The sequence below is a fragment of the Rhipicephalus microplus genome, chromosome 2 (assembly GCF_043290135.1).
Source record: "Rhipicephalus microplus isolate Deutch F79 chromosome 2, USDA_Rmic, whole genome shotgun sequence".
NCBI lineage: Eukaryota > Metazoa > Arthropoda > Arachnida > Ixodida > Ixodidae > Rhipicephalus > Rhipicephalus microplus.
The window spans coordinates 157,876,109-157,902,870 of NC_134701.1; the positions used below are offsets into that span (position 1 = coordinate 157,876,109).

Genomic DNA, 26,762 nt, shown 5'->3' on the forward strand with positions numbered 1-26,762 from the left:
GCCGTGACGCGACGACATGAACGCCGGCGAGTACGCGCACCGCGTCACGTTGAGATGTATTTGCGCTTTGACTGTGGCATATAGTCATGTTATCAAATGACATGCATCTTATGAATAATGTTTGCCCCAGTCACATACCTTCTTCATCCATTGACGTCACGTAAAACCAAACTTGGCGTATGTGAAGCTAGCGAAACGGCCGTGAGAGCATCATGAGTGTGGCTTGTAGTCATGTTGTTACATGACACGCATGTCATCATTATCATGTTTGGATGTCTCATTAGGAGGCACCTCTACCAAGCGCCTTACGATCTAGCTCAGTCCGGTGTGCGGCCTGACCTACAATACTGCGCATGCACAACCCCAACCCCTCTCAACTCCTATTTTCCCACTCTGTCACCTCACAACTCCGACGCAAGCAGGATCTGCTAGCGAGTGTCTCGTTTAGAATAACTGACTGCTCACGCTGCACAACCGTTCACTGGCCACCCGTATATGTAGGCACTGGATATTAACCTCCAAAGTAGGGCCGGTTGAAGCTTTCTCCTGTGCGTTGTTGAACAACAAAAATGAAACTTAAAAACTAAAAGCAAACTGCTGGTCTTTGGGTCCAATGGAAGTCGTCTGTTTCTCATTGCTGATGGGAAGCGATTGGCATGTTGCAGTAGGAAAGACCAGTTTATCCCTGCGTGCTTTGCGCCTTCCCAGGTTTCTCTCCTGCGCAACGCCGCGATGAGTGCCAGCGCCAACGCCGCCACCAGCGTAAGCGTTAGCGCCCGCTGCGTCGTATCTGCACATTGTTTCCTTTCACGGGAAATGACGTAATGTTTGTGCTTCATATTGATGTTTCCAAGTTTCAGCCACAAAAACAGTACAAAACGCTTGAGCAGATCGGGCCATAATTTTTTTGGGAATCGTCGGAATTTTTTGAGATTTTTGTTATGATTACGCGAATTAAGGACGCGAATAGTAAAGCTTATGACAGCTCCTAAACAAGCAGCAGCGATAAGGTTAGGATAACGCCAGGCCTGCGTGGAAGGCACAGCACAGTCACAGCGAAGGCTAGAAGACCGGCCTTTCAGAGCTTTTTCGAAACACTCATTGGCTAACTACTGCAAGCAGACTTGCCTGACACCCACTAGAGCATCAATAATACACTTTTTGTGTACTAGGCTCGCATAAGCTATGCTATTTTTTGTCATTCTTCTAAGAAGCATGGTATCCGCTAAACACTTGCAAGGAATTTTGTGCCAATTGTTGATGCAGTGGCTGACGATGATGAGAAATTATGGCTGAAGTAGGAATGCCCCACAGTTGTTATGGAACAAGAACAAGCTTTTGTAATGGGTTGGGGCATTTTACGGCCCACTCGTTACGCTATTTGAATTGTGCAACGACTGGTTCTTTTTTCGCTGTTTTAACACGCTTTATTAGTCGTCAAGCCTGCCTAAGGCAAGTTTGCCAACAAGTCACAAGCACTGGCATAACTCAGTGGTAGAATACTGGGCGGGCCCGGGTTCGAGCACCACTGTGTTATTATTGCTAGGTTTTTTTTTGCTAATTTCGCGTAATGTGGTTACGGCCACCAGTGGCGGTGGCGATGGCGGTGGACAAATGCGCGTGACCCGAGTTGTGATATCAAACCAGCTTTCGATGTAAAAAAAAAAAACCTGACGCATTCACACATACGATCTTAATACTCGACAGCCAACGACCACTCTCGCCGCTATCAGTGTGTTGCACGAATTGCTTTTACCTTGACTTAGTTTTTCTGCAAAACTTTCGGCCCTATAAAGAGTTCCATATTTACCATGCAGTCTTGGTGCAGCGTTCTACACCGTCACAACCACGTGGCATCATTAGTGAAGCATCAGAAACTTCTAACGGTCACTACAACCACGGTGGGTGAAATAATATTTTACGCAGTTTATCCGACGGTGTACATACATCAATGCTGATGCGAAGGCTAGCAGTTTCATTCTACACCGGCAGTAATGGACACTTTTATGCTTCTGCTGCAAACTGTAGTGAAAAATAATTATATATCTAACAATATATCAAGTTTTGCGACTCTAAACCACAATATAATTATCACATACGCTGTAATGGAGGGCTCTGGAAATATTTACTATCTGGTTTTCTTTACAGTGCACTGCCATTGCACAGTGCTTCGGCCTCCACCAGTCCGCCTCCGCCGAAACGGGACTGCCATGGCCGGGATTGAATTCGCGACCTTCGGCTGGGCAGCCGAACACCGTAACCACTGTTCCACTGAGGCGGATGAAAAACTAATCAGTCGATCCTGTCAAATGCTGTAAATACTGCTGCTATATTGCGAGTTTGTCCTTCCCCCTCCACAGAGAAAAAATGATTGGAAAGGCGGCAAGCAAATATCCCATTTTGCTCACTCTTGAGGACTTTTGAACCCATTTCTCAGAACGCCTGCATGGTTTACTTCGCTTAACGGACTTCCCATGAATTGACGGCAGCATTTTATTGCGATAGCAAACTTGTGGACACTCTCGGCTTGATTTTGCCGCCGGCGTCGGCGTCGGCGTCACCATCACTCACCGTTAATGTATACGTATCTATGCATATAAAAGCGTAAGAAAGAAAAATAATCCAGAAAAAGACTCCGGCGCCCGGGATTGAACGTGGCACCTGTAAAATGTGAGTGAGAAGCGTTAGCCACCGAGCCACGAAGAAACACCTCCTTGGAGGTTCAAACGGCAACCTATTTATATCTACAACATACCACTGGTGACTGGCATATCGAGGGGAACTATCGTGTTTTCATCATTACCAAGTAGGCACAATGAGCACGCGTTGCCACATCGTCACAGCGCCACTGCGTGCGCACTCATCTCCCACGCGTACTTTGTCACGTGGAGAGGGGGCAGGGTAGTTGCTCACGCGTGTGCTTATCGGACATTCGTACGTCTTGGCTGCTCTTGGGCTTTCACCAGAACGATTCTGTTGTAGTTACCAGGCACACAAAGGTCGCTGCAATCATTGCAGGTTCTCCGTGTGCGAAAAGGGTGCACTTTTAAGACGCATCCAAGTAACAACTGAGATGCTTATTCGCATTCATTCGTACCTGTGAGTACGGCTGAATCCGTACTTCTCGATCTTCTCACACATCGTGCCTTTGCCGGAACCAGAGCCGCCAGAGTGGAATTGTATCAGCGAAAAAAAACAAGGTGATTAACGGTGATCCTTTGTATGCTCCTTGACGTAGATGTCTAGTAGTGGCATTACTCACCCATCGGCAATCATGAGCGCTGGTGTATTTCCTGTGTTTACTGCCTTTGGCGCACTGCTAGCTGAAACAGTGTCTTCGGTGTTATATTCCAGCAATAGTGAAAAATTACTATTGCCATTTGTCACAATGCACCAGGCTTGCCTTTAGTGACCACTTTACGACCCAGTGTGGCGAGAAAAATTTCAGCTTGGTGTCATTTCTAGTTTATCATGACTTTCAACTTCTATTTTGGCGCACTCAATAGCCGACTTTTTTACATAAATAGCATGTCAGCTTGGTCATTACAGAGAACACCGGCCGCACTCAGCGAGCCCATGCCGGAGGTTTACTTTATGCCGAGACGATCAGTTTAGATTTACGCATAAGGTATGCTGCATGGCCACCAGACGAACAAGTCAAGAGAATCAAGGAAAACAAATGGAGAGGAAAGCTAAGACTGGCACTCACTTAACAAAACTGCGATTCCGCGGCCGATGAAAAGAGAAATTATTCTTCCCGGTATAGTAAATTACCCCTCTGCAATTAAACAAAAGAAAGCTACCTCCGTCGAGGAAGGAAGCTTCATGAACTTGTTGAAAAAGAGGCACAACAGAAACAGCGAAGATCCCCACTGGCACCAGTCATTTCGAGTTGACATAATGTAGTTGAAGGTGTCTTCGCTAGCACATAGTTAATTTTCTGCCACTACATTGTTTCTGCATATAGTCAATTAAGTCTTAAGATTGCGAATTTTAAGAACGTCGACTGAGCCAGAGCAGCCAAATACGACCGGTACAGTTTGAGATACATGACATCGTAGTGTTACACCGTACTGTTGGAGTTAAAATATCTGACTTTATTTATATATAGAGATGGAGACTAATAAGCTGCGCACGAAAACTCAATCACCATGGAGCAAAGCTTGTTACTTTGTCAAGCAAAACTTGCTACACTATCATGGTATTAAACAGTCATTGTGAAGTTCATGTAACACTTCTAAATCATGAGTCAAAACTTGTTTAGCACTTCTCTTTAAAAGGCGATCGTCACCGCTTGTAGAGGGTTTTAGCGGGACGGCTTTGTGCTCTCCCATAGTTGAGTACGAAGTACTCGAAATCGTTAAACATTTTTTCTAAACACACCTCCATGTTATTTAAAATCTGTACAACACGGGGCGGCTTTCTGCTCTCCCATAGTATAGTACATCGTACTCTAAATCATTAACAACTTTTCTAAACACACCAACCTGCAGGGAAGGCAATATAGAGCTCTTAGCGGGACGGCTCAGTGCTCTCCCATAGTTGAGTACGAAGTACTCGAAATCGTTAAACATTTTTTCTAAACACACCTCCCTGTTATTTCAAATCTGTACAACACAGGATGGCTTTCTGCTCTCCCATAGTAGAGTACATCGTACTCTAAATCGTTAACAACTTTGTCTAAACACATCAACCTGCAGGCGAGGCGCTATAGAGCTCTTAGTGAGACGGCTCAGTGCTCTCTCATAGTTGAGTACGAAGTACTCGAAATCGTTAATCATTTTTTTCTAAACACACATTTATGTTATTTGAAATCTGTACAACACGGGACGGCTATATGCTCTCCCATAGTATAGTACATCATACTCTAAATCGTTAACAAATTTTTCTAAACACACCAACCTGCAGGCGAGGCACTATAGGGCTTTTAGCAGGACGGCTAAGTCCTGATAAAAGTCCTTAGTTGAGTACGAAATACTCGAAATCGTTAAACAATTTCTCTAAACACACTTCCACGTTATTTGAAATCTGTACAACACGGGACGGCTTTCTGCTCTCCCATAGTATAGTACATGGTACTCTAAATTGTTAACAACATTTTCTAAACACCCCCATAGAGACTGGTGCCTAAAACCAGCGCCTTAGACCACTCGGTCACGCTACCGACAGTTTTGGCCATGCTCTGGGTAATCATAGCCTTTTCCAAGGAACGCATTCAAAAGTAATGGTAAGGCAGTGGTGTGATTCGATTCCACGCCCCCGAAGAGACTGGTACCTAAAACCAGCGCCTTAGACCACTCGGCCACGCTACCGACAGTTTTGCGCATGCTCCGGTTAATCATAGCCTTTTCCATGAATGCATTTACAAATAATAGTATGGCAGTGGTGGGATTCAAACCCACACCCCTGAAGAGACTGGTTCCTTAAACCAGCGCCTTATACCGCTTGGCCGTGCTACCGACAGATTTGTGCATGCTCCGGTTAATCATAGGCTTTTCCAAGAAAGGAATTTTTAGGGGAAAAGTGTGGCAGCAGTGAGACTTGAACCCACGCCCCCGAAGAGACTGGTGCCTAAAACCAGCGCCTTAGACCACTTGGCCACGCTACCCACTTTTTTTCATGGTATTTATTATAGTACTTGCGCAATAAAGACAAAATCAAGCGAACAAAAGTACAATCAAATCGCGAATGTAAGCGCTCAAGCGTTACTCATAAACACTAAATGGCTAACACAGCGTGAGTTCCTCACATGAAGAGTTCTTCACATCGTGTTATACAAACAAAAAAGGGGTGAGGTCAAACAGTTCTCTAAGACGGAGTACCAGTCCGGTCTAAAGTCGAGCTCGTCGTAAATGTTTTTTGGGTGGATAGCCATTTGAATGAAGTGTGCGTTTGAAGAGGTGGTGGGCTTTGCAGTGCGGTCTTGCATTAGTGTCTTCCACAAGCTGTGCATACTCATGAGAAAAAAACATATCATATGGTACTTCATCAAGCGCTGCTGGTAGAAGATAACGTATAGTGTGAGAATTAATGACGAAACGTTTTTTCAGTGCTCGCTGAAGGAGATCCCAAAAGAATATGGCATCTTTGCAGCTAACAAAGCAATGTTCAATCGTTTCCGGCACATCACATAGACGGCCGTTAACAGACGGAATGAAAATACCCTTTCCTTCTAACCATGTGTTTACCGCCAATGTTTCAGAGTGGAGTTTATAGAAGAATGTTTTTGAATTCGGTGGAATGTACATTTTGCACACTCGCTTCAACACATCATGGCCTGGAAGATTGGAGTACAGTGAGCGGTACAATGGAGGTGCGAATAGTGTACTCAGTAGGTCCTTATACAGCCCCTTGCGCGATACTGTGTACAGGTATTCTACAGAAAAGCGAGCTTTCAGGAACTGAACTGCGAGGTAAACTTCCTGCATGAATTCCCACAAGCATGGGCGTTTGGAGAAGTTGGATGAAAAAATTAAATCTGGTAAGCGATAAACAAGTGTAACCTGCAAGAAGGTACAGATTACAAGATGAGAATTGTCTCGAAAAAAGAACAATCGGGACACTATTTGCCATAGATAAAGGTGTTTTAGTCCTAATCCACCCTCACTAACTGGCTTGAATATATTATCACTACGCATGGGCTCAAAAGTCGAAGACCATATGAAAGTAGCGAAAATCTGATGAAAGCGTTGTATATAGAATCTTGCACAATGAATAAGTTGCAATACATAGTAAAGCTTCGTCGCTAAGAAAGTATTGCAAGCTTCAGCCCTCCCAAATATCGAAACTCGATAGGGAACAAATGTCTGGGCCTGTCGTTCAAGCTTAGGGAGGCGTTCCTTCCAGTAATGCGCACTGAATCTATATGCATGCAATGGCATACTGAGGTATGTTGGAGGAGGTTTTGTCCAATTAATGCCTGCAAAGTGGTTCGGTGTGCTACCCCACAAGCCAAAGCACAGTCCTAAACTTTTAGAGGAATTTAAACGAGCTCCTGATTCTACGCCAAACGTTTCAATAGTATATACCACATTTTCGACACTTGGTTTATCTGTGCAAAAGAATGCGACATCGTCTGCATAAGCCGATCCTTTAACCTCACTGCCTAATATACTAAAGCCACGAATGCAACTCGACTGTATTATGCTTAAGCACAGTGGTTCTAGATAAAGTGCAAATAAAAGAAATGACATTGGGCATCCCTGTTTTACAGAAGAGCGAATAGAAACTGGCTTAGAAAGTTGACCCTTAACTATCATACGAGTTGAGCATTCATTATAGCATAGTTTAATGCCTTTAAGAACAACTTTGCCAACATTAGCTTGTTAAAGAAGAGAGAAAAAGAAGGAATGACGAACACGATCAAAAGCTTTTGCAAGGTGTATACCAGTAGCATTGCAAGATGTTTTTGAGAACCATGACAGTATTGAAGCACTGTTCGAGCGACATGTATATTGGTTTGTATGGATCGACCTCTGATTCCACATGTCTGGTGAGACCCAATGAGGATCGACATAGCAAATTGCAAGCTATTTGCTAATACTTTTGCGAAAACTTTTTAGTCCACGTTTGACAGTGATATTGGTCTGTAGCCCTCAACGAAGCGAAGTTTTTCCTTGTCAGTTGTTTTCGGTATTAACACAGTGTGATTTTTTCAAAAAGATCGTGGGAGTGTATCCATGTCATAACTCATCTAAAAAATATTCAGCAATATAGGAGCAAGTGTTTTCTTGAAAGATTTGTAAAATTCGCCTTAGATGCCATGGGGGCCCGGTGTTTTCAAAAAAGGCAAGTTGTCGATTGCCTGCTCGATTTCTTGTATAGTGATGGGCCCATTAATGACTGTACAATCATTGTCCTTCAAGGGGTTCACAAGAGAAACAAAACTAGCCTTGAGGTGAGCGTCAATTAAGTCATCAGAGGGAGAGCTAAATAAACTGTTATAGTACGTTTCGAACGCCAAAGTAATGTCTCCGTTATTTTTCGCGAGCACATCGTTAAAGTACAAGTCTGGAATAACTTTAGAAATCGCATGGCGTTGCTCATCAAGTAAAGCTTGGCGCGTCGGTTGCTCAGAATTTAAAGTGCGCTGGTTCCGAGATCTAATACGGGCCCCTTGGTAGTGAGCAGCATCATATCTCTGTAGTTGGCACTTAATATTCTCAATGTCTTTGATGTACTTTCCCAGCATTTTGAATTCCATCTCATAAAGATTGCAAAGACTTTTAACAAGTATCTTTTCATCATTATTATTATAGAAAGACTCAACAGCCCCAATTTCTAAAGCTATAGCACGGACTTCTTGTTTAAAAAGCTCCCAAGCAGCGAAAATGTGAAAACCAATCGAAAAAGATTGCCTCAATGCCATCTGGACGCAATTCGTGAATTGCTGATCACAGAGGAGCTTCGCATTCATTTTCCAAAGGGCCCACTGTGGACGGAATTCCTTGTAACGACTTTCCCCGATTTGCGCTATGACAATACAATGGTCTGAGAATGATACAGCTTCGGTGCTGCAGGACATTTTACGAGATAGGAGTGATGAGGACATGTAAATCCGGTCAAGGCGAGCATGAGACTGCTTTGTACTCTTGTATATGCTGTTGCCCGATTCGAGACCCCGATGTCAATTAGTCCTGCATTATCTACAATACCGGATAAAAGCTCACCACTCCTGTCTCTCTTTCCAGACGAATTAAAACGATCAATAGCTTCACATACGCAGTTGAAATCTCCCATAAGTACCATGCATCTGTTGACGTCACTTAAATTACGCACTTTTTCAAATAACTCAAGTCGTTTCGGAACATCATTAAACGCATCATCATCATCATCATCATTATCATCATCATCATCATCATCATCAGCCTGACTACGTCCACTGCAGGACAAAGGCCTCTCCCATGTTCCGCCAGTTAACCCGGTCCTGTGCTTGCTGCTGCCAATTTATACCCGCAAACTTCTTAATCTCATCTGCCCACCTAACCTTCTGTCTCCCCCTAACCCGCTTCTCTTCTCTGGGAATCTAGTCAGTTACCCTTAATGACCAGCGGTTATCCTGTCTACGCGCTACATGCCCTGCCCATGTCCATTTCTTCTTCTTGATTTCAGCTATGATATCCTTAACCCGCGTTTGTTCCCTAATCCACTCTGCTCTCTTCTGGTCTCTTAAGGTTACACCTACCATTTTTCTTTCCATTACTCGCTGCGTCGTCCTCAATTTAAGCTGAACCCCCTTTGTAAGTCTCCAGGTTTCTGCTCCGTAGCTAAGTACCGGAGAGATACAGCTGTTATATACCTTCCTCTTGAGGGATAGTGGCAATCTACCTGTCATAATTTGAGAGTGCTTGCCGAATGTGCTCCACCCCATTCTTATTCTTCTAGTTGCTTTAATCTCGTGGTTCGGCTCTGCGGTTATTACCTGCCCTAAGTAGACATAGTCTTTTACAACTTCAAGTGCACTATTACCTATCTCGAAGCGCTGCTCCTTGCCGAGGTTGTTGCACATTACTTTCGTTTTCTGCAGATTAATTTTAAGACCCACCTTTCTGCTCTCCTTGTCTAAATCCGTAATCATGAGTTGCAATTCGTCCCCCGAGTTACTCAGCAATGCAATGTCATCGGCGAAGCGCAGGTTACTAAGGTATTCTCCATTGACTCTTATCCCTAACTGTTCCCATTCTAGGCTTCTGAAAACCTCCTGTAAGCACGAGGTAAATAGCATTGGGGAAATTGTGTCCCCCTGCCTTACAACCTTATTGATTGGTATTCTGTTGCTTTCTTTATGAAGCACTATGGTAGCAGCTGATCCCCTATAGATTTGTTCCAGAATGTTTATATATACTTCATCTACGCCCTGATTCCGCAGTGTTTGCATGACGGCTGATATTTCTACTGAATCAAACGCCTTCTCGTAATCTATGAAGGCTATGTATAGGGGTTGGTTATACTCTGAGCATTTTTCTATTACCTGATTGATAGTATGAATGTGGTCAATTGTTGAGTAGCCTGTTCGAAATCCTGCTTGTTCCTTTGGTTGATTGAATTCTAATGTTTTGTTTACTCTGTTAGCAATTACCTTTGTAAATAGCTTGTATACTACAGAGAGCAAGCTGATCGGCCTGTAATTCTTCAAGTCCTTGTCATCTCCTTTCTTATGTATTAAGATGATGTTAGCGTTCTTCCAAGACTCTGGTACTCTTCCCGTCAGGACACACCTCGTAAACAGGGTGGCTAGTTTTTTTAACACAATCTGTCCTCCATCTTTCAGCAGATCTGATGTTACCTGATCCTCACCAGCAGCTTTGCCCCTTTGCATGCTCTCCAAAGCTTTTCTGACTTCTTCTATCATTACTGGTGGGGTGTAATCTGGGTTACTGCTAGTTCTTATAGTATTAAGGTCGTGGTTGTCTCGGCTACTGTACAGATCTCTGTAAAACTCCTCCGCTATTTTAACTATCGTATCCATATTGGTAGTTATTTTGCCTTCTTTGTCCCTTAGTGCATATATTCGACTTTTGCCTATCCCAAGTTTCCTCTTCAATGCTTTGACACTTCCTCCGTTTTTCAGAGCGTGTTAAATTCTCTCCATGTTATACCTTCTTACATCGCATACCTTACGTCTAATAATCAACTTCGAAAGCTCTGCCAGTTCTATTTTGTCTGTTGTACTTGACACTTTCATGATTTGACGCTTCTTAATTAGGTTCTTCGTTTCCTGGGAAAGCTTGCCAGTGTCCTGTCTAACTACCCTGCCTCCAACTTCCACTGCACACTCCGTAATGATACGCGTCAGATTATCATTCATTGTATCTACGCTAAGGTTGGTTTCCTCACTAAGAGCGGAGTACCTGTTCTGCAGCGACACTCTGAATTCCTGTACTTTCCCTCTCAGTGCTAGCTGATTGATTGGCTTCTTGCGTGTCAGTTTCTGTCGTTCCTTCTTCAAGTCTAGGCGAATTCGAGACCGTACCATTTTATGGTCACTGCATCGTACCTTGCCAATCACTTCCACATCCTGCACGATTCCAGGGTGTGCACTCATTATAAAGTCTATTTCGTTCTTATTTTCGCCATTAGGGCTCCTCCATGTCCACTTGCTGTTTTCTCGTTTTCGGTAGAAGGTATTCAAAATCCGTAAATTATTGCGTTCTGCGAGTTCTACTAGTAGCTCTCCTCTGGTGTTTCTAGTACCGATGCCATAATCTCCTACTGCCTGGTCTCCAGCCTGCTTCTTCCCTACCTTTGCATTAAAGTCGCCCATCACTATAGTATACTGTGTTTTTACCTTACTCATTGCCGATTCCACGTCTTCATAGAAGCTTTCAACTGAAGCGTCGTCATGGCTGGATGTAGGCGTGTAAGCCTGTACTACCTTCATCTTGTATCTTTTATTCAGTTTAATTACCATACCTACCACCCTTTCATTAATGCTATAGTATTCCTCTATGTTGCCAGCTATGTTTCTGTGAATTAGGAACCCCACTCCCAGTTCTCTTCTGTCTGCCAAGCCCCTGTAGCAAAGGACGGGCCCATTCTGTAGCACCGTATAGGCCTCATCTGTCCTCCTAACCTCACTGAGCCCTATTATATCCCATTTAACACCCTCTAGCTCCTCGAATAGTACAGCTAGACTTCCCTCGCTGTGGCGATGGCGTAGTGGTTAGAGTATCCGCCTCGCATGCAAAAGGTCCGTGGTTCAAATCGCGGTACCGCGCAGTTCCCAACCGGATTATAAAAAAAAATCCGCGTGTTAATGGAACTGCACTAAGAGGTCTGGGATGTGGCCTCACCGGCAAACACCGCCGAGAACGCCCTCCCTCACCAGAGAAAGATTGGCCACCCTGGTGCAGTATCTGGCCACTACCTCCCACATGCTTACGTCAAATAACTCACGGCCCTCAGTCCCCAGCAGCTGCGAAGCAACTGACGACGGCGGCGGTCAGATCTGCAACGCAGCAGAGGGTGCTAAGAATCTCTGGATCCGGACAGGCCGCCATTGGAACCTGAACTTGGCAACGTTTATAGCTAGAACCTTATCTAGTGAGGGAAGTCTAGCTGTACTATTAAACGCGTATAGATTGATAAATCTCCATGGTACTCCTTGCAACAAAAAATCACAGCATATCTACCTGCCTTCTTCAATAACACTAGTGCAGAATGCTGAACAGGGTAGGCTCTTTCTCAGAAACAACCAACAGCCCGCAGATAAACCTTTAGCATGTGAGACACACACATTAAACTGAGACAGAAAAGGCCACAGGGCCTTCTCGGTCTCTTCCTCGCTCTCGATCTTTGTCTCTTGGATGGCGACAAAGTCGAGACGCTTCCGATTGAGAAGTCTACGGAGCTGTGCCTGTTTCTGCGAAGACCTAAGGCCGCGTACGTTCAAGGTAGCAAATATGAGTCGCTCAGACTGCGCCATGGTGACTACCTTGCAATGCGCTTATCATCCCACTTGACCAGTCCCAAGAGTGGGCGTTGGGGCTTCCCGTGAACCCCCACCAGGCCTCCTAGATCGGGATCGGCGACACTTCCCCTTTGGCATGGACTTTCGGCGACGGCGTGACTCCCTAGTTACTGACGCTGGGTCACTCCCTTTGCTTGAATCCGAGCTGGACGATGCGCGACGTTTCGGTATTGCTGCATCCTTAGAGATCTGCATATCACCTTCCGACACTGCATCATGATGAAAAAGCTGCTGCGGAGCTGCAGCGCAAGCAGGTGAAGAACGTTCTGCGGCATCCAGCCCAGAGTTTTTGTCTTGTACTGGTGGTTCTTCGGCATCTTTATGAGTCAGCGCAACAGCACTCTTCATAGGAACTCCTACTTGTGCTAGGGGTTGTGCGGAGTCATTTTAGGTATGCTGCTTGCATGATTCACTTGGCTCTTTGCACGCAGAAGTTTCAACTGCGTCAACAGCGAGTGACTTTCTTTCCTTTTCTGGATTCCTTGTGGTAGAACCTGCAGCATATGCAATTGACGGAGTGTCTCCCGTTGCGTCCTAAACCTCAGTGGCTTCCATAATATTCTCTTGTAGGTTATCATGTGGCTGTTGTGTGTGTGCTGTCGCAGCGTGTTGGCGTATGTCATAACACAATCCTCAGCCGAATGACCGAAGCAGCGACAGTTGTCACAGCGAGGGGTCCTGCAGTTCCGACGGATGTGTCCAACCTTACTGTACCGAATGCAAAGTGGTGGGCGGCCAGGTATCAGGACGAGGCTTTGCACTGCGCAGACAAGAAGAATATGAGGAATATACGCAATGTGAACTCCATCAGCAAGGGACAAAACAACATCCCTATTTAGCGTCCGCATTTGTTCCATGTCCGCTACTTTCCAGCTTTCTTCTGATATTGTCTTGACCTTCCCAAAAGCTTTCAGTGCCTCGAACACATAGGCGTCCTCCAAGCGCTCAGGAAGCCACATAAGCTTCAACTTCGCTTTCGTGGGCTCCGGGTATATAACGAGGCATCGACGACTTTTGAGGAAAAATTCGCCGTTTGTGACCAACGTTGTTTTCGTCAGCGTTGACTTGCTTGTGACCATCCAAACATGAAACATTTGAAATTGACCTATGAAGCTTATTTCCTTCAAGTCAATGATGTCCCGAAGAGCATCTCTAAAATCTTGAACTCGGTAAGGGCGACCAGCTAAGTCCGCATGTAGAAAAACAGAGTCCACAACAAGCTTAGCGGTGGGAAAGCGAGGAAGTACAACACGGTAATCATTGCTGCTGGCTGAAGCCTGAGCAGCACCTCGGCCCATGGCCGATAAATCCCAAGAAACTTGCTTGTCGCTTTCATTTGCGGCTCTCACCTACTAAGGGGGATTGGCCAAGAAGCCGGTGGTCAATGCAAGTCAATATCTTTAGATTTTCTAGACTAGGGGAATATGATTACTGTGTTTTGACTGTGAAATTATTTTGGCGCAATGTAAAAAAAGAAAAAAAGGGGGAGGGATAGATATTATAGAATTTGTTGAATATCTGATGTGGAATCGTTATATGAAATTCTCCTGAAAGTTGAATCATTGCAGTGTATCAGCTAAATAATAAGTGGTAGTGTGGCTAGTAAAATTCCAGAGCTGATCGCTGACTTAGCAAGATAATATTTTTGTGTTATATATGAATTCGCAGAGAGCCCCGCAGATGTTCCTGTCGCTGTGTCCCAATGAAGTGGCGGAGAACATGAAAAAAGCGACAGGACGTCGTCTTCGTCTTTCTCGGCCACGCTACCGACAGTTGTGGGCATGCTCTGGGTAATCATAGCCTTTTCCAAGGAACGCATTTAAAAGTAGTAGTATGGCAGCTGTGGGATCCGAACCCACGCCCCCGAGGAGACTGGTGCCTTAAAACAGCGCCTTAGACCGCTCGGCCACGCTACCGACAGTTCTGCTCATGATGCGGTTAATCATAGCCTTATTCAAGTAACGCCTTTTTAAATGAAAAAGTGTAGCAGCGGTAGGATTCGAACCCAAGCCCCCGAGGAGACTCGTGCCCTAAACCAGCGCCTTAGACCGCTCGGCCCCGCTACGGACAGTTTTGCGCATGCCCCGCTTAATCATGGCCTTTTCAAGGAACGCATTTTTAAAGGAAAAAGTGTGGAAGCAGTGGGATTCGAACCCACGCCCCCAAAGAGACGGGTGCCTAAAACCAGCGCCTTAGACCACTCGGCCACGCTACCGATAGTTGACCTTGCGCATGCTCCGGTTAATCATGGCCTTCTTCAAGGAACGCATTTTTAAAGGAAAAAGTGTGGCAGCGGTGGGATTCGAACACACGCCCCGAAGAGACTGGTGCCTTAAACCAGCGCCTTAGACACTCGGCCACGCTACCTTTTTTTTCTTTATTACCTTCTTGACTACAGGTGAAGCTAATATGACAATCACTATCACACGTGTTTCATGCGTGATAATGCGTCCAAGATATTGCATCTTCAACACAGTCGGCAGTCCTATACACATCTCGCACTTTTATGGGCCACGCTACCGACAGTTCACCTTGCACAGGCTCCGGTTAATCATGGCCTTTTTCAAGCAACGTATTTTTTTAAAGAAAAAGTGCGGCAGCGGTGGGATTCGGACCCACGCCCCCGAAGAGACTGGTGCCTTAAACCAGCGCCTTAGACCACTCGGCCACGCTACCTACTATTTTGCGCGTGCTCCGGTTAATCATAGCCATTTTTAAGGAACGTATTTTTTTAAAGGAAAAGTGTAGCAGCGGTGAGATTCGAACCCACGCCCCCGAAGAGACTGGTGCCTAAAAATCAGCGCCTTAGACCACTCGGCCACGCTACTTTGTTTCCTTTATTTCCGGTAAACTTCACAAACGGGTTACTAAGATATATTACAATTGACTACAAACAATACAAAACACTTAAAAATAACTAAATCCGTCAAGCATAACTATAACACATCATGTCCTAGATTCCTTCATGGTCAGTAGGGCTTCTACCTTTTCTACCAATAAAGGTACGCATTCGTCTGTTCTTACTACCTCAAGTAATCTTGAGATGCTTTCCTTAAAATACTCTATTGCTGGTCTTCTGTCTGGGTCACAATGAAATACAGCCATTCTAGAGCGCCATATACTGTGCAAGGCAGTCATCATGATAAAATCGAAAGGTAATCCATCCTCATTCTCTATTGCCAAATACCAGATCCCATGAGGGTCTAACGAAAATTCTTTTTTGATTGTCCTTTGTAATACATCCCAAAAATAAACTCCTTCCCAACAGTGCAGGAAAACATGGTCGATAGTTTCCGGTTTTTTACAGATTAGACAGTGAGGTCCCCAAGGCATATAAAACCCACGCTCCTCTAGGAAGGTTTTTACAGGAAGTGTTCCAGTGTGTAATTTGAAAAATAACGTTTTCGCACTTGGAGTTGCTGGCATTTTTTAACTCGTTTAAGTACGTTCTGACCCTTGCGTGCTGTATATAGCGCTCTGCACAGTGGGACAGGGAGCATCGTGTCGCATAAATCTTTGTACAGTTTTTTTTCTTTCCAACAGACCACAGGTAGTCAGGTACAAAACTTACACACAAAAACCGCACGCTGGCCACTACTTCTTTCATGTATCCTTGCACAGCCCCTGTGGTAACATGGGTGCTCACAACAAACTCGGGCAACAGTCTACTTAGTCTTGTTTTACACACTGTTAGTAAGAAAGGATCTCTTGTCTCACGAAAAAAGAAAAACCTATTTACTAACTGCTTGATAAACAGATGTCCTAGCCCAAGGCCTCCATACTTCACTCGTCTAAACCAATTCGTGCGACTGCACCTTTCCCAGTTAGACCCCCACACAAATATTGCGAACACCCGATGTAATTTTTGCACATTGACACGGGAACAGTACAGCACTTGCATCACATACCACAGCTTAGACACAAATAACCAGTTGCATGCAGTATCCCTAGGAAACATCGACTGATAAGTTGCATTCCACCTATTCGCTTTCTATTTAGCTTCTTTCGTTTGCTGTGTCCAATATTCGTCAGTACTTTTGTATGACTTGAGCGACTCGGCCACGCTACCGACAGTTCACCTTGCGCATGCTCCGGTTATTCATGGCCTTTTTCAAGGAACGTATATTTTTCAAAGGAAAAGTGTGGCAGCAGTGGGATTCGAACCCACCACCCCGAAGAGACTGGTGCCTTAAACCAGCGCCTTAGACCGCTCGGCCACGCTAACTTTTTTTCTTTATTGCTTTCTTGACTACAGGTCAAGCTAATATGACAATCACTATCACACGTGTTTCATGCGTGACAACGCGTCAAACAAAGATATTACATCTTCATTACAGTCGGTAGTCTTATACACATCTCGCACTTTTATAACAGCTTCCACGAAATTCTCATTAACGGATAGAACTCTCACATCACAGTGTCTGTAGGATAGCATACTACGCCAAACTGAATGAAGACCAAGTACAAATATAACATCCAAATTTTGCACAGAACTATCACAAGGCAAAAACGAATTCCATATGAAGTAAGAGGTAAATCTTTTTTTAAAGTCCTCTGTAAAATGTCCCAAAAGAAAATAGCGTTCTTACAATCAATAAACACATGTTCAATGGTCTCAGGTTTGTTACACAGGAGACAGCTGCTTCCCCAAGCTACATACATCCCTCTCTTTTCAAGCCACGTTTTTACTGGCAAGGTTCCCGTATGAAGTTTAAAAAAGAAGGTTTTCACATTGGGTGGTATACACATGTTTTTCACTCGCTTTAGTACGTCATGACCATATGATTTTTCATACCTTGAACGGTACAGGGGCACAGTAAAAACATTCTGTATTAGGTCTTTCATAAGGCGCTTTCTTTTCACATTAGTTAGGTAATCTATCGAAAACCTCGCCCTTAAGAAACGATATGAGAACACAACTTCGCGCAAGAACGGTGACAAGGTGTGTCGTTCTCGCCTGTCTGAAGATACAAAGAAGTCAGGCATGTGGTGTAACAGTGTTGTTTGAAATAAAGAACGTAAAAAAGAGTCTCTCTGGTCTCTAATGAGCAGAAAACGTGATATTGTTTGGTTAAGAAACAGATGGCACAGAGACAGCCCTCCTTGCTTAACTCGCCGGAACAAGTTCGTTCTAGATGTTCTCTCCCACGTAGAGCTCCAGAAGAACGTGGCGAATATCCTGTGAACTTTGTGAATGGTTTTACGCTTACAACTAAGTACTTGCAAAAGGTACATAATTTTAGCAGCCAGAAACACTTTACATACAGCTGACCGAGGAAAAATTGATAAGCCACGACCGCCCCATTCTTCAGCGGTCGCGCGCAGTTCTTCAGCCTTTTCAAGCCAAATTGCTTCACTGTCTTGATACCTGTCCAATGGTACCCCTAGGTAACGACTAGGCGTCATGAGCCACTGAATATTTCCAAAAGAACTGGGCGTAAGGTCCCAATTACCATGCCAAACACCAATGCTTTTTTCTTTGTTCATTAAACTTCCACTCGTGTCAGAAAACCTTTAAGTGATTTTTAATAACGAAGTGACACTCTCCTATCAACTGCAAAAAAGGCAATATCGTCGGCGTATGCCAAAACACGCACTTCACATGACTGCAACCTGAAACCATTAATCCCTGCAGGGTGAATCACTTTCTGACACAATGGTTCCAAAAATAGAGCGAAGAGCAAAGGACTTAAAGGACACCCCTGGCGCACGGAGGAAAGTACTTGTATGCGCTGTGAGAGTTCTCTATTTACAATTAAATTTGAGGTTGAATTTTTATATGCCAATTTAATACCTTTACATATGATCGCACCAAGACCAACGTACTCAGCTAGCATGAAGAGTATATTGTGTGGAACCATGTCGAAAGCCTTGGCTAGATCAATTTGCAACATAGCTACTTTTAGAAGCGCAGCGTCACAATACTCCAAAATGCTCCTGGCAACATGAATATTCGTGAATATGCTCCTACGCTTGATGCCGCAAGTCTGATGTGACCCGAACAACTTCTATATAACTCCTTGCAACCTCCTAGCCAGAACTTTCATAAACACCTTATAATCTACGTTTGTTAGCGTGATTGGCGTGTATCCTGTCACTTTGCGTAAAACATGTTGCTCTTTCCCTTTAGGAATCAGCACGGTGTGTGCTCGATTAAACGACGAAGGCAGAGCTCCGCGATCTAAAGACTCTGAAAAAACCTCATGGAATGCGGCGGCCATATCCTTCTTGAACGCCTTGTAAAAGGCGGCATTAATGCCATCTGGACCAGGTGATTTGCCCATGCCGAGATCATCGATAGCCTTCTTAATTTCTTCTATACTAATAGACATTTCCAATAAATTTGTGTCCTCAGCATTAAGTGTCGGCATTTCTATCAAGAACTCATCTACAAAACCCGGCTCCTTTGGTTCGCGATAAGCAAACAAGTCCTGATAATAGTTTTCAAAAGCTTTCATAATACCTTTGTGTTCTTTCAATATTTTACCATTCCATTCTTTCTCTAGTATGTCGTGAGCTCGAGCATATGCCTTTTCATCTGACAAGGCTCGCTTTGCCGGGGCTTCACCCACGAGGTATCTCTCAGCTCTTGCTCGTATAATTGCGCCTTTATATTTATCTTCTTCAAGACATTTAATTTTGTTTTTGACAACCTGCAGTTGATGTGTGAATAAGCGCGGGTTTTCTTCTTCAATATTCACCAAATCATTTAGCTCTGCCCGTAGCTCACGTTCCTGTTTTCGAGCTTGATACTGCATGTAGCAAGCACACTCTATTGCATTCATTTTTATCTTTTGCTTAAATAATTCACATCTTTCCGTGGCACTTCTTTCTGCATTTTTGAAAACATTCTCGATTTCCTTCTTTGTCTTATCTACAAACCCTTCGTGCGTAATTATCTTAGTATTCAGTTTCCATGTTTCCCATACAACCTTCTTTTTGCACTTTTTACCTATCTCAAACAAAACTAAGCAATGATCACTGAAGGAAACAGCATAAACGTCATAGTTCTGACATAAAGGTACTATCTCAGAACAAACATATGCTCGATCTAGTCGTGCGTGACTCGAACCTTGAAATTGTGTGAAGTGCTGGCGACTGCCACCCATCGCAAACACAGCTACGTCTTGTAAAAAGTACTTATTAAGGCTGTCTGTAAGCAAACCAACGCTTTCATCACCTAATTTAGCAGTAGACGTGCAATCTTCTTGGGTCAAAACACAATTGAAGTCACCCAACAAAATCACACATTTCTGACATTCAAAGTACGCTTGCATTTCCCGAAAAAACAAACATCTGTCTCTCGAATTTGTAGGTGCGTATACACAGATAATTTTAAATTTAGTGTTCCCGTAACAAAAGTCACACAAAACAAAACGCCCATGTAGGCAACTTTTGACCTCTTCCACTACAATACCAAGAGAGTTCTTGACAAAAATAATACATCCGGCTGATGCTCCCACTGCATAGCTCACACACGCATTGTACCGCAATGAAAATCCTGCTACCAAGCTATCAGTCGTGTCCTCAGTACTAACTTTAGTCTCCGGGACCGCGAGCAAGTCAAGGTCTTTTTCTTGCATCAAGCGTTTCAACTGGTACTGTTTGCGACGCGTTTCTAGACCACGTACATTCAGCGTACCAATGCGTAAAGGCGCAGTCATGCTAGCCATGTTGATGGCAAAGATGAAAACTACAATGCTGCGCTTACCGTGTCTCGTATATTGTGCAGTGGAAAAACCGGGGTCTTACGCGTCTAGATCTTGTCCCCGAACCGGCGACGATGACGCCGACCGGGTTTCGAGGGCATATTTTTTACTCTTAGCGCCTGTGACGCGATGCCACAGGCGTTCCGGGCGTTTCAGGTTGCGTTCCGCGCTCTCCACTCGGTAACGCTTGCCACGTCCCGTGGTCGCTTCCGGAGACTTTGTGCTGGCTTCTGGCGTAGCGATCTCGCCCCTGGTACCCATCTCTTTTTCCATCGATTCTTGAATGTCCTGCTGGCCGCCTGTTGCGGCCAACTCCTCGGATTCTTTCGTTGAGTCTTTACCATCTTGCGTTGTCGCGTCGGCTGTCTCTTCTCCAGTTGCCTGAACCACGGCGTCGGGTCCCACGGCGTTGCTGCCAGAGGCCACCTTCTCAACCTCTTCGGCGTCCATTAGATTATCTTGGGCGTCGTCTGTTGGCAGCACGGTCTTCGTAACTCTGGCCTAACTCCTGACGCAATCTTGACTTTCATGACCAAACGCTCGGCATACACCACAGCGATGAGTCTGGCAGTCTCGTCGTATATGTCCTTGCATGTGACACCTTAGGCAAAGCAGTGCCCGACCCGGGGCCACAAGAAGGACGATGCCCCCTCCAATCTTAAAAAGGTGCGGCAAGTCTTCTAGCACCACGCCTTCCTTCAGTTTCAGTCGCACCATCCTCGTCGTCGATATCGCGTGTTCAAAGCCCGCGACGGTCCAGTTGTCGTTGGAAACCTCCAGAACTTCACCAAAATCACCTAACGCTTGTCGAATGCTCTCATTCGAGACCGCAAAGTCAACCCAGTGGATTTTCACGGTTACATCATGTTGGATAGGGTCGATGATAGCACAGAAGCCACACTTGACTCGGATTCAACCTGTTTTGAGTAATGCATCTTTGTCATCCTTGCTACGCATCTTCACCAGCCAGATGTGATTCATCTGGAAGGCTCCAATGCCAGTTATCGCCTTGATGAGTCCCACTTCTTCCAACGGGGCCCGAAAGTTTTCCAACCGGTATGGTCTTTTTTTCAAATCCCCATGCAGAAACACACACTTTTCCATACTGTCACCCGACGGCAATGTAGGCAACAAAAACCGGTAATCCGATGGTGCAGAAGAGAACCTAACACCACGGCCAGCAGCGGCCGCCGAAGCACCACGCACGGAGCGAGCCATCACACGTCCGTCTCCCACCGAAGCCGAACGCGGAGTACACTCGGCCACGCTACCGACAGTTTAACTAACGCATGCTGCGGTTAATTATAGCCTTTTTCAAGGAACACATTTTGTAGAGGCAAAAGTGTGGCAGCAGTGGAATTCGAACCCACGTCCCCGAAGAGACTGCTGCCTTAGACCACTCGGCCACGCCACCGACAGTTTAACTAACGCATGCTGCGGTTAATCATAGCCTTTTTCAAGGAACGCATTTTGTAAAGGCAAAAGTGTGGAAGCGGTGGGATTCGAAGCCACGCTCCCGAGAACACTGGTGCCTGAAACCAGCACCTTAGACCACTCGGCCACACTACCGACAGTTTAACTAACACATGCTGCGGTTAATCATAGCCTTTTCCAAGGAACGCATTTCGTAAAGCCAAAAGTGTGACAGTGGTGGGATTCGAACCCACGCCCCCGAACAGACTGGTGCCTAAAACCAGCGCCTTAGCCCGCTCGGCCACGCTACCGACAGTTTAACGCATGTTGCGGTTAATCATTGCCTTTTTCAAGGAACGCATTTTGTAAAGGCAAAAGTGTGACAGTGGTGGGATTCGAACCCACGCCCCTGAAGAGACCTGTGCCTAAAGCCAGCGCCTTAGACCGCTCGGCCACGCCACCGACAGTTTAACTAACGCATGCTCCGGTTAATCATAGCCTTTTTTGAGGAACGCATTTTGTAAAGGCAAAAGTGTGGCAGCGGTAGGATTCGAACCCACGCCCCCGAAATGACTGGTGCCTAAAACCAGCGCCTTAGACCTCTCGGCCACGCTACCGACAGTTTACCTAACGCATGCTCCGCTTAATCATGGCCTTTTTCAAGGAACGTAGTTTTTAAAAGTAAAAGAGTGGCAGCAGTGGGACTCAAACCCACGCCCCCAAAGATACTGGTGCCTAAAACCAGCGCCTTAGACCACTCGGCCACGCTGCCGACAGTTTAACTATCGCATGCTCCGGTTAATCATAGCCTTTTTCAAGGAACGCATTTTGTAAAGGCAAAAGTGTCACAGTGGTGGGATTCGAACCCACGCCCCCAAGGAGACTGGTGCCTAAAACCAGCGTCTTAGACGGCTCGGCCACGCTACCGCCAGTTTTGCGCGTGCTCCGCTTAATCATAGCCTTTTTGAAGGAACGTTTTTTTAAGAAAAAGTGTGGCAGCGGTGGGATTCGAACCCACGCCCCCGAAGAGACTAGTGCCTAAAACCAGCGCCTTAGACCACTCGGCCACGCTACCGACAGTTTACCTGACGCATGCTCCGCTTAATCATAGCCTTTTTCAAGGAACGTAGTTTTTAAAAGTAAAAGAGTGGCAGCGGTGGGATTCAAACCCACGCCCCCGAAGATACTGGTGCCTAAAACCAGCGCCTTAGACCACTCGGCCACGCTACCGACAGTTTAACTATCGCATGCTCCGGTTAATCATAGCCTTTTTCAAGGAACGCACTTTGTAAAGGCAAAATTGTCACAGTGGTGGGATTCGAACCCACGCCCCCAAAGAGACTGGTGATTAAAACATGCGTCTTAGACGGCTCGGCCACGCTACCGCCAGTTTTGCGCATGCTCCGCTTAATCGTAGCCTTTTTCAAAGAACGCATTTTGCAAAGGCAAAAATGTGACAGTGGTGGGATTCGAGCCCACGCCACTGAAAAGGCTGGTGCCTAAATTCAGTGCCTTAGACCACTCGGCCACGCTACCGACAGTTTAACTAACGCATGCTCCGGTTAATCATAGCCTTTTTCAAGGAACGCATTTTGTAATGGCAAAAGTGTGGCAGCAGAGGGATTCGAACCCACGCCCCCGAAGAGACTGGTGCCTAAAACCAGCGCCTTAGACCACTCGGCCACGCTACCGACAGTTTAACTAACGCATGTTCTGGTTAATCATAGCCTTTTTCGAGGAACGCATTTTGTAAAGGCAAAAGTGTGGCAGCGGTAGCATTCGAATCCACGCCCCCGAAGATACTGGTGCCTAAAACCAGCGCCTTAGACCACTCGGCCACGCTACCGACAGTTTAACTATCGCATGCTCCAGTTAATCATAGCCTTTTTCAAGGAACGCATTTTGTAAAGGCAAAAGTGTCACAGCGGTGGGATTCGAACCCACGCTCCCGAAGAGACTGGTGCCTAAAACCAGCGCCTTAGACCACTTGGCCACGCTACCGACAGTTGAACTAACGCGTGATCCGGTCAATCGTAGCCTTTTTCAAGGAACGCATTTTGTAAAGGCAAAAGTGTGGCAGCGGTGGGATTCGAACCCACACCCCCGAAGAGACTGGTGCCTAAAACCAGCGCCTTAGACCACTCGGCCACGCTACCGACAGTTTAACTAACGCATGCTCCGGTTAATCATAGCTTTTTTAGAGGAACGCATTTTGTAAAGGCAAAAGTGGGGCAGCGGTGGGATTCGAACCCACGCCCCCGAAGAAACTTGTGCCTAAAACCAGCGCCTTACACCACTCGGCCACGCTACTGACAGTTTAACTAACGCACGCTCCAGTTAATCATAGCCTTTTTCAAGAAAAAGTGTGGCAGTGGTAGGATTCAAACCCACGCCCCCAAAGAGACTGGTGCCTAAAACCAGCGCATTAGACCACTCGGCCACGCTACCGACAGTTTAACTAACGCATGCTCCGGTTAATCATAGCTTTTTTAGAGGAACGCATTTTGTAAAGGCAAAAGTGTGGCAGCGGTGGGATTCGAACCCACGCCCCCGAAGAGACTGGTGCCTAAAACCAGCGCCTTAGACCACTCGGCCACGCTACCGACAGTTTAACTAACGCATGCTCCGGTTAATCATAGCCTTTTTCAAGGAACGCATTTTGTAAAGGCAAAAGTGTGGCAGTGGTGGGATTCGAACCCACGCCCCCGAAGAGACTGGTGCCTAAAACCAGCGCCTTAGACCACTCGGCCACGCTACCGACAGTTTAACTAACGCATGCTCCGGTTAATTATAGCATTTTTCAAGGAACGAATTTTGTAAAGGCAAAAGTGTGACAGTGGTGGGATTCGAACCCACGCCCCCAAAGAGACTGGTGCCATAAACCAACGCCTTAGACCACTCGGCCACGCTACCGACAGTTTAACTAACGCATGCCCCGGTTAATCATAGCCTTTTTCAAGGAACGCATTTTGTAAAAGCAAAAGTGTGGCCGCTGTGGGATTCGAACCCACGCCCCCGAAGAGACTGGTGCGAAAAACCAGTGCCTTAGACCACTCAGCGACGCTACCGACAGTTTAACTAACGCATGCTCCGGTTAATCATAGCCTTTTTCAAAGAACGCATTTTGTAAAGGCAAAAGTGTGACAGTGGTGGGATTCGAGCCCACGCCGCCGAAAGGACTGGTGCCTAAAACCAGCGCCTTAGACCACTCGGCCCCGCTACCGACAGTTTAACTAACGCATGCTACGGTCAATCATAGCCTTTTTCAAGGAACGCATTTTGTAAAGGCAAAGTGTGACCGTGGTGGAATTCGAACCCACGCCCCTGAAGAGACTGGTGCCTTAAACCAGCACCTTAGACCACTCGGCCACGCCACAGACAGTTTAACTAACGCATGCTTCGGTTAATCATAGCCTTTTTCGAAGAACGCATTTTGTAAAGGCAAAAGTGTGGCAGCGGTAGGATTCGAACCCACGCCCCCGAAGAGACTGGTGCCTAAAACCAGCGCCTTAGACCACTCGGCCACGCTACCGACAGTTTACCTAACGGATGCTCCGCTTAATCATAGCCTTTTTCAAGGAACGTAGTTTTTAAAAGTAAAGGAGTGGCAGCGGTGGGATTCAAACCCACACCCCCGAAGATACTGGTGCCTAAATCCAGCGCCTTAGACCACTCGGCCACGCTACCGACAGTTTAACTATCGCATGCTCTGGTTAATCATAGCCTTTTTCAAGGAACGCATTTTGTAAAGGCAAAAGTGTCACAGTGGTGGGATTCGAACCCACGCCCCCAAAGAGACTGGTGCCTAAAACCAGCGTCTTAGACGGCTCGGCCACGCTACCGCCAGTTTTGCGCATGCTCCGCTTAATCATAGCCTTTTTGAAGGAACGTTTTTTTAAGGAAAAATGTGGCAGCGGTAGGATTCGAACCCACGCCCTCGAAGAGACTGGTGCCTAAAGCCAGCGCCTTAGACCACTCGGCCACGCTACCGACAGTTCAACTAACGCCTGATCCGGTTAATCGTAGGCTTTTTCAAGGAAAGCATTTTGTAAACGCAAAAGTGTGGCAGCGGTGGGATTCGAACCCTCGCCCCCGAAGAGACTGGTGCCTAAAACCAGCACCTTAGACCACTCGGCCACGCTACCGACAGTTTAACTAACGCATGCTCCGGTTAATCATAGCCTTTTTAGAGGAACGCATTTTGTAAAGGCAAAAGTGGGGCAACGGTGGGATTCGAACCCACGCCCCCGAAGAAACTGGTGCCTGAAACCAGCGCCTTACACCACTCGGCCACGCTACCGACAGTTTAAGTAACGCACGCTCCAGTTAATCATAGCCTTTTTCAAGGAAAAGTGTGGCAGTGGTAGGATTCAAACCCACGCCCCCAAAGAGACTGGTGCCTAAAACCAGCGCCTTAGACCACTCGGCAACGCTACCGACAGTTTAACTAACGCGTGCTCCAGTTAATCATAGCCTTTTTCAAGGAACGAATTTTGTAAAGACAAAAGTGTGGCAGCGGTGGGATTCGAACCCACGCCCCCGAAGAGACTGGTGCCTAAAATCAGCGCCTTAGACAACTCGGCCACGCTACCGACAGTTTAACTAACGCATGCTCCGGTTAATCATAGCCTTTTTCAAGGAACGCAATTTGTAATGGCAAAAGTGTGGCAGCGGTGGGATTCGAACTGACGCCCCCGAAGAGACTGGTGCCTAAAACCAGCGCCTTAGACCACTCGGCCACGCTACCGACAGTTTAACTAACGCATGCTCCGGTTAATCATAGCCTTTTTCAAGGAACGCATTTTGTAAAGGCAAAAGTTTGACAGTGGTGGGATTCGAACCCACGCCCCCGAGGAGACTGGTGCCTAAGACCAGCGCCTTAGACCACTCGGCCACGCCACCGACAATTTAACTAACGCATGCTCCGGTTAATCATAGCATTTTTCGAGGAACGCATTTTGTAAAGGTAACAGTGTGGCAGCGGTTGAATTCGAACCCATGCCCCCGAAGAGACTGGTGCCTAAAACCAGCGCCTTAGACCACTCGGCCACGCTACCGACAGTTTAACTAACGCATGCTCCGGTTAATCATAGCCTTTTTCAAAGAACGCATTTTGTAAAGGCAAAGGTGTGACAGTGGTGGGATACGAGCCCACGCTGCCGAAGGGACTG

General features: G+C 46.0%; 21 non-coding genes across 21 annotated transcripts; all 21 read right to left on the bottom strand.

Annotated features, from left to right (window-relative positions):
• Positions 1–5,526: 5,526 nt before the first annotated feature.
• On the bottom strand, positions 5,527–5,608 carry TRNAL-UAG (transfer RNA leucine (anticodon UAG)). The gene has a single exon. It is a non-coding gene; the product is annotated as a tRNA-Leu (tRNA).
• An 8,994-nt stretch (positions 5,609–14,602) lies between these two features.
• TRNAL-UAG (transfer RNA leucine (anticodon UAG)) lies at positions 14,603–14,684 on the bottom strand. Its single transcript has one exon. It is a non-coding gene; the product is annotated as a tRNA-Leu (tRNA).
• A 379-nt stretch (positions 14,685–15,063) lies between these two features.
• On the bottom strand, positions 15,064–15,145 carry TRNAL-AAG (transfer RNA leucine (anticodon AAG)). Its single transcript has one exon. It is a non-coding gene; the product is annotated as a tRNA-Leu (tRNA).
• Positions 15,146–22,126: 6,981 nt separating this feature from the next.
• TRNAL-UAG (transfer RNA leucine (anticodon UAG)) lies at positions 22,127–22,208 on the bottom strand. Its single transcript has one exon. It is a non-coding gene; the product is annotated as a tRNA-Leu (tRNA).
• A 73-nt stretch (positions 22,209–22,281) lies between these two features.
• On the bottom strand, positions 22,282–22,363 carry TRNAL-UAG (transfer RNA leucine (anticodon UAG)). The gene has a single exon. It is a non-coding gene; the product is annotated as a tRNA-Leu (tRNA).
• A 221-nt stretch (positions 22,364–22,584) lies between these two features.
• Positions 22,585–22,666, bottom strand: TRNAL-UAG (transfer RNA leucine (anticodon UAG)). Its single transcript has one exon. It is a non-coding gene; the product is annotated as a tRNA-Leu (tRNA).
• Positions 22,667–22,739: 73 nt separating this feature from the next.
• Positions 22,740–22,821, bottom strand: TRNAL-UAG (transfer RNA leucine (anticodon UAG)). The gene has a single exon. It is a non-coding gene; the product is annotated as a tRNA-Leu (tRNA).
• Positions 22,822–23,200: 379 nt separating this feature from the next.
• TRNAL-UAG (transfer RNA leucine (anticodon UAG)) lies at positions 23,201–23,282 on the bottom strand. Its single transcript has one exon. It is a non-coding gene; the product is annotated as a tRNA-Leu (tRNA).
• Positions 23,283–23,508: 226 nt separating this feature from the next.
• Positions 23,509–23,592, bottom strand: TRNAL-UAG (transfer RNA leucine (anticodon UAG)). Its single transcript has one exon. It is a non-coding gene; the product is annotated as a tRNA-Leu (tRNA).
• Positions 23,593–23,665: 73 nt separating this feature from the next.
• TRNAL-UAG (transfer RNA leucine (anticodon UAG)) lies at positions 23,666–23,747 on the bottom strand. Its single transcript has one exon. It is a non-coding gene; the product is annotated as a tRNA-Leu (tRNA).
• A 73-nt stretch (positions 23,748–23,820) lies between these two features.
• TRNAL-UAG (transfer RNA leucine (anticodon UAG)) lies at positions 23,821–23,902 on the bottom strand. The gene has a single exon. It is a non-coding gene; the product is annotated as a tRNA-Leu (tRNA).
• Positions 23,903–24,112: 210 nt separating this feature from the next.
• TRNAL-UAG (transfer RNA leucine (anticodon UAG)) lies at positions 24,113–24,194 on the bottom strand. Its single transcript has one exon. It is a non-coding gene; the product is annotated as a tRNA-Leu (tRNA).
• A 73-nt stretch (positions 24,195–24,267) lies between these two features.
• On the bottom strand, positions 24,268–24,349 carry TRNAL-UAG (transfer RNA leucine (anticodon UAG)). The gene has a single exon. It is a non-coding gene; the product is annotated as a tRNA-Leu (tRNA).
• Positions 24,350–24,422: 73 nt separating this feature from the next.
• Positions 24,423–24,504, bottom strand: TRNAH-AUG (transfer RNA histidin (anticodon AUG)). The gene has a single exon. It is a non-coding gene; the product is annotated as a tRNA-His (tRNA).
• A 537-nt stretch (positions 24,505–25,041) lies between these two features.
• On the bottom strand, positions 25,042–25,123 carry TRNAL-UAG (transfer RNA leucine (anticodon UAG)). Its single transcript has one exon. It is a non-coding gene; the product is annotated as a tRNA-Leu (tRNA).
• Positions 25,124–25,196: 73 nt separating this feature from the next.
• On the bottom strand, positions 25,197–25,278 carry TRNAL-UAG (transfer RNA leucine (anticodon UAG)). The gene is given in 2 exon segments: positions 25,197–25,231; positions 25,241–25,278. It is a non-coding gene; the product is annotated as a tRNA-Leu (tRNA).
• A 221-nt stretch (positions 25,279–25,499) lies between these two features.
• Positions 25,500–25,581, bottom strand: TRNAL-UAG (transfer RNA leucine (anticodon UAG)). The gene has a single exon. It is a non-coding gene; the product is annotated as a tRNA-Leu (tRNA).
• A 73-nt stretch (positions 25,582–25,654) lies between these two features.
• On the bottom strand, positions 25,655–25,736 carry TRNAL-UAG (transfer RNA leucine (anticodon UAG)). Its single transcript has one exon. It is a non-coding gene; the product is annotated as a tRNA-Leu (tRNA).
• A 73-nt stretch (positions 25,737–25,809) lies between these two features.
• On the bottom strand, positions 25,810–25,891 carry TRNAL-CAG (transfer RNA leucine (anticodon CAG)). Its single transcript has one exon. It is a non-coding gene; the product is annotated as a tRNA-Leu (tRNA).
• A 210-nt stretch (positions 25,892–26,101) lies between these two features.
• TRNAL-UAG (transfer RNA leucine (anticodon UAG)) lies at positions 26,102–26,183 on the bottom strand. Its single transcript has one exon. It is a non-coding gene; the product is annotated as a tRNA-Leu (tRNA).
• A 228-nt stretch (positions 26,184–26,411) lies between these two features.
• TRNAL-UAG (transfer RNA leucine (anticodon UAG)) lies at positions 26,412–26,493 on the bottom strand. Its single transcript has one exon. It is a non-coding gene; the product is annotated as a tRNA-Leu (tRNA).
• Positions 26,494–26,762: the final 269 nt, after the last annotated feature.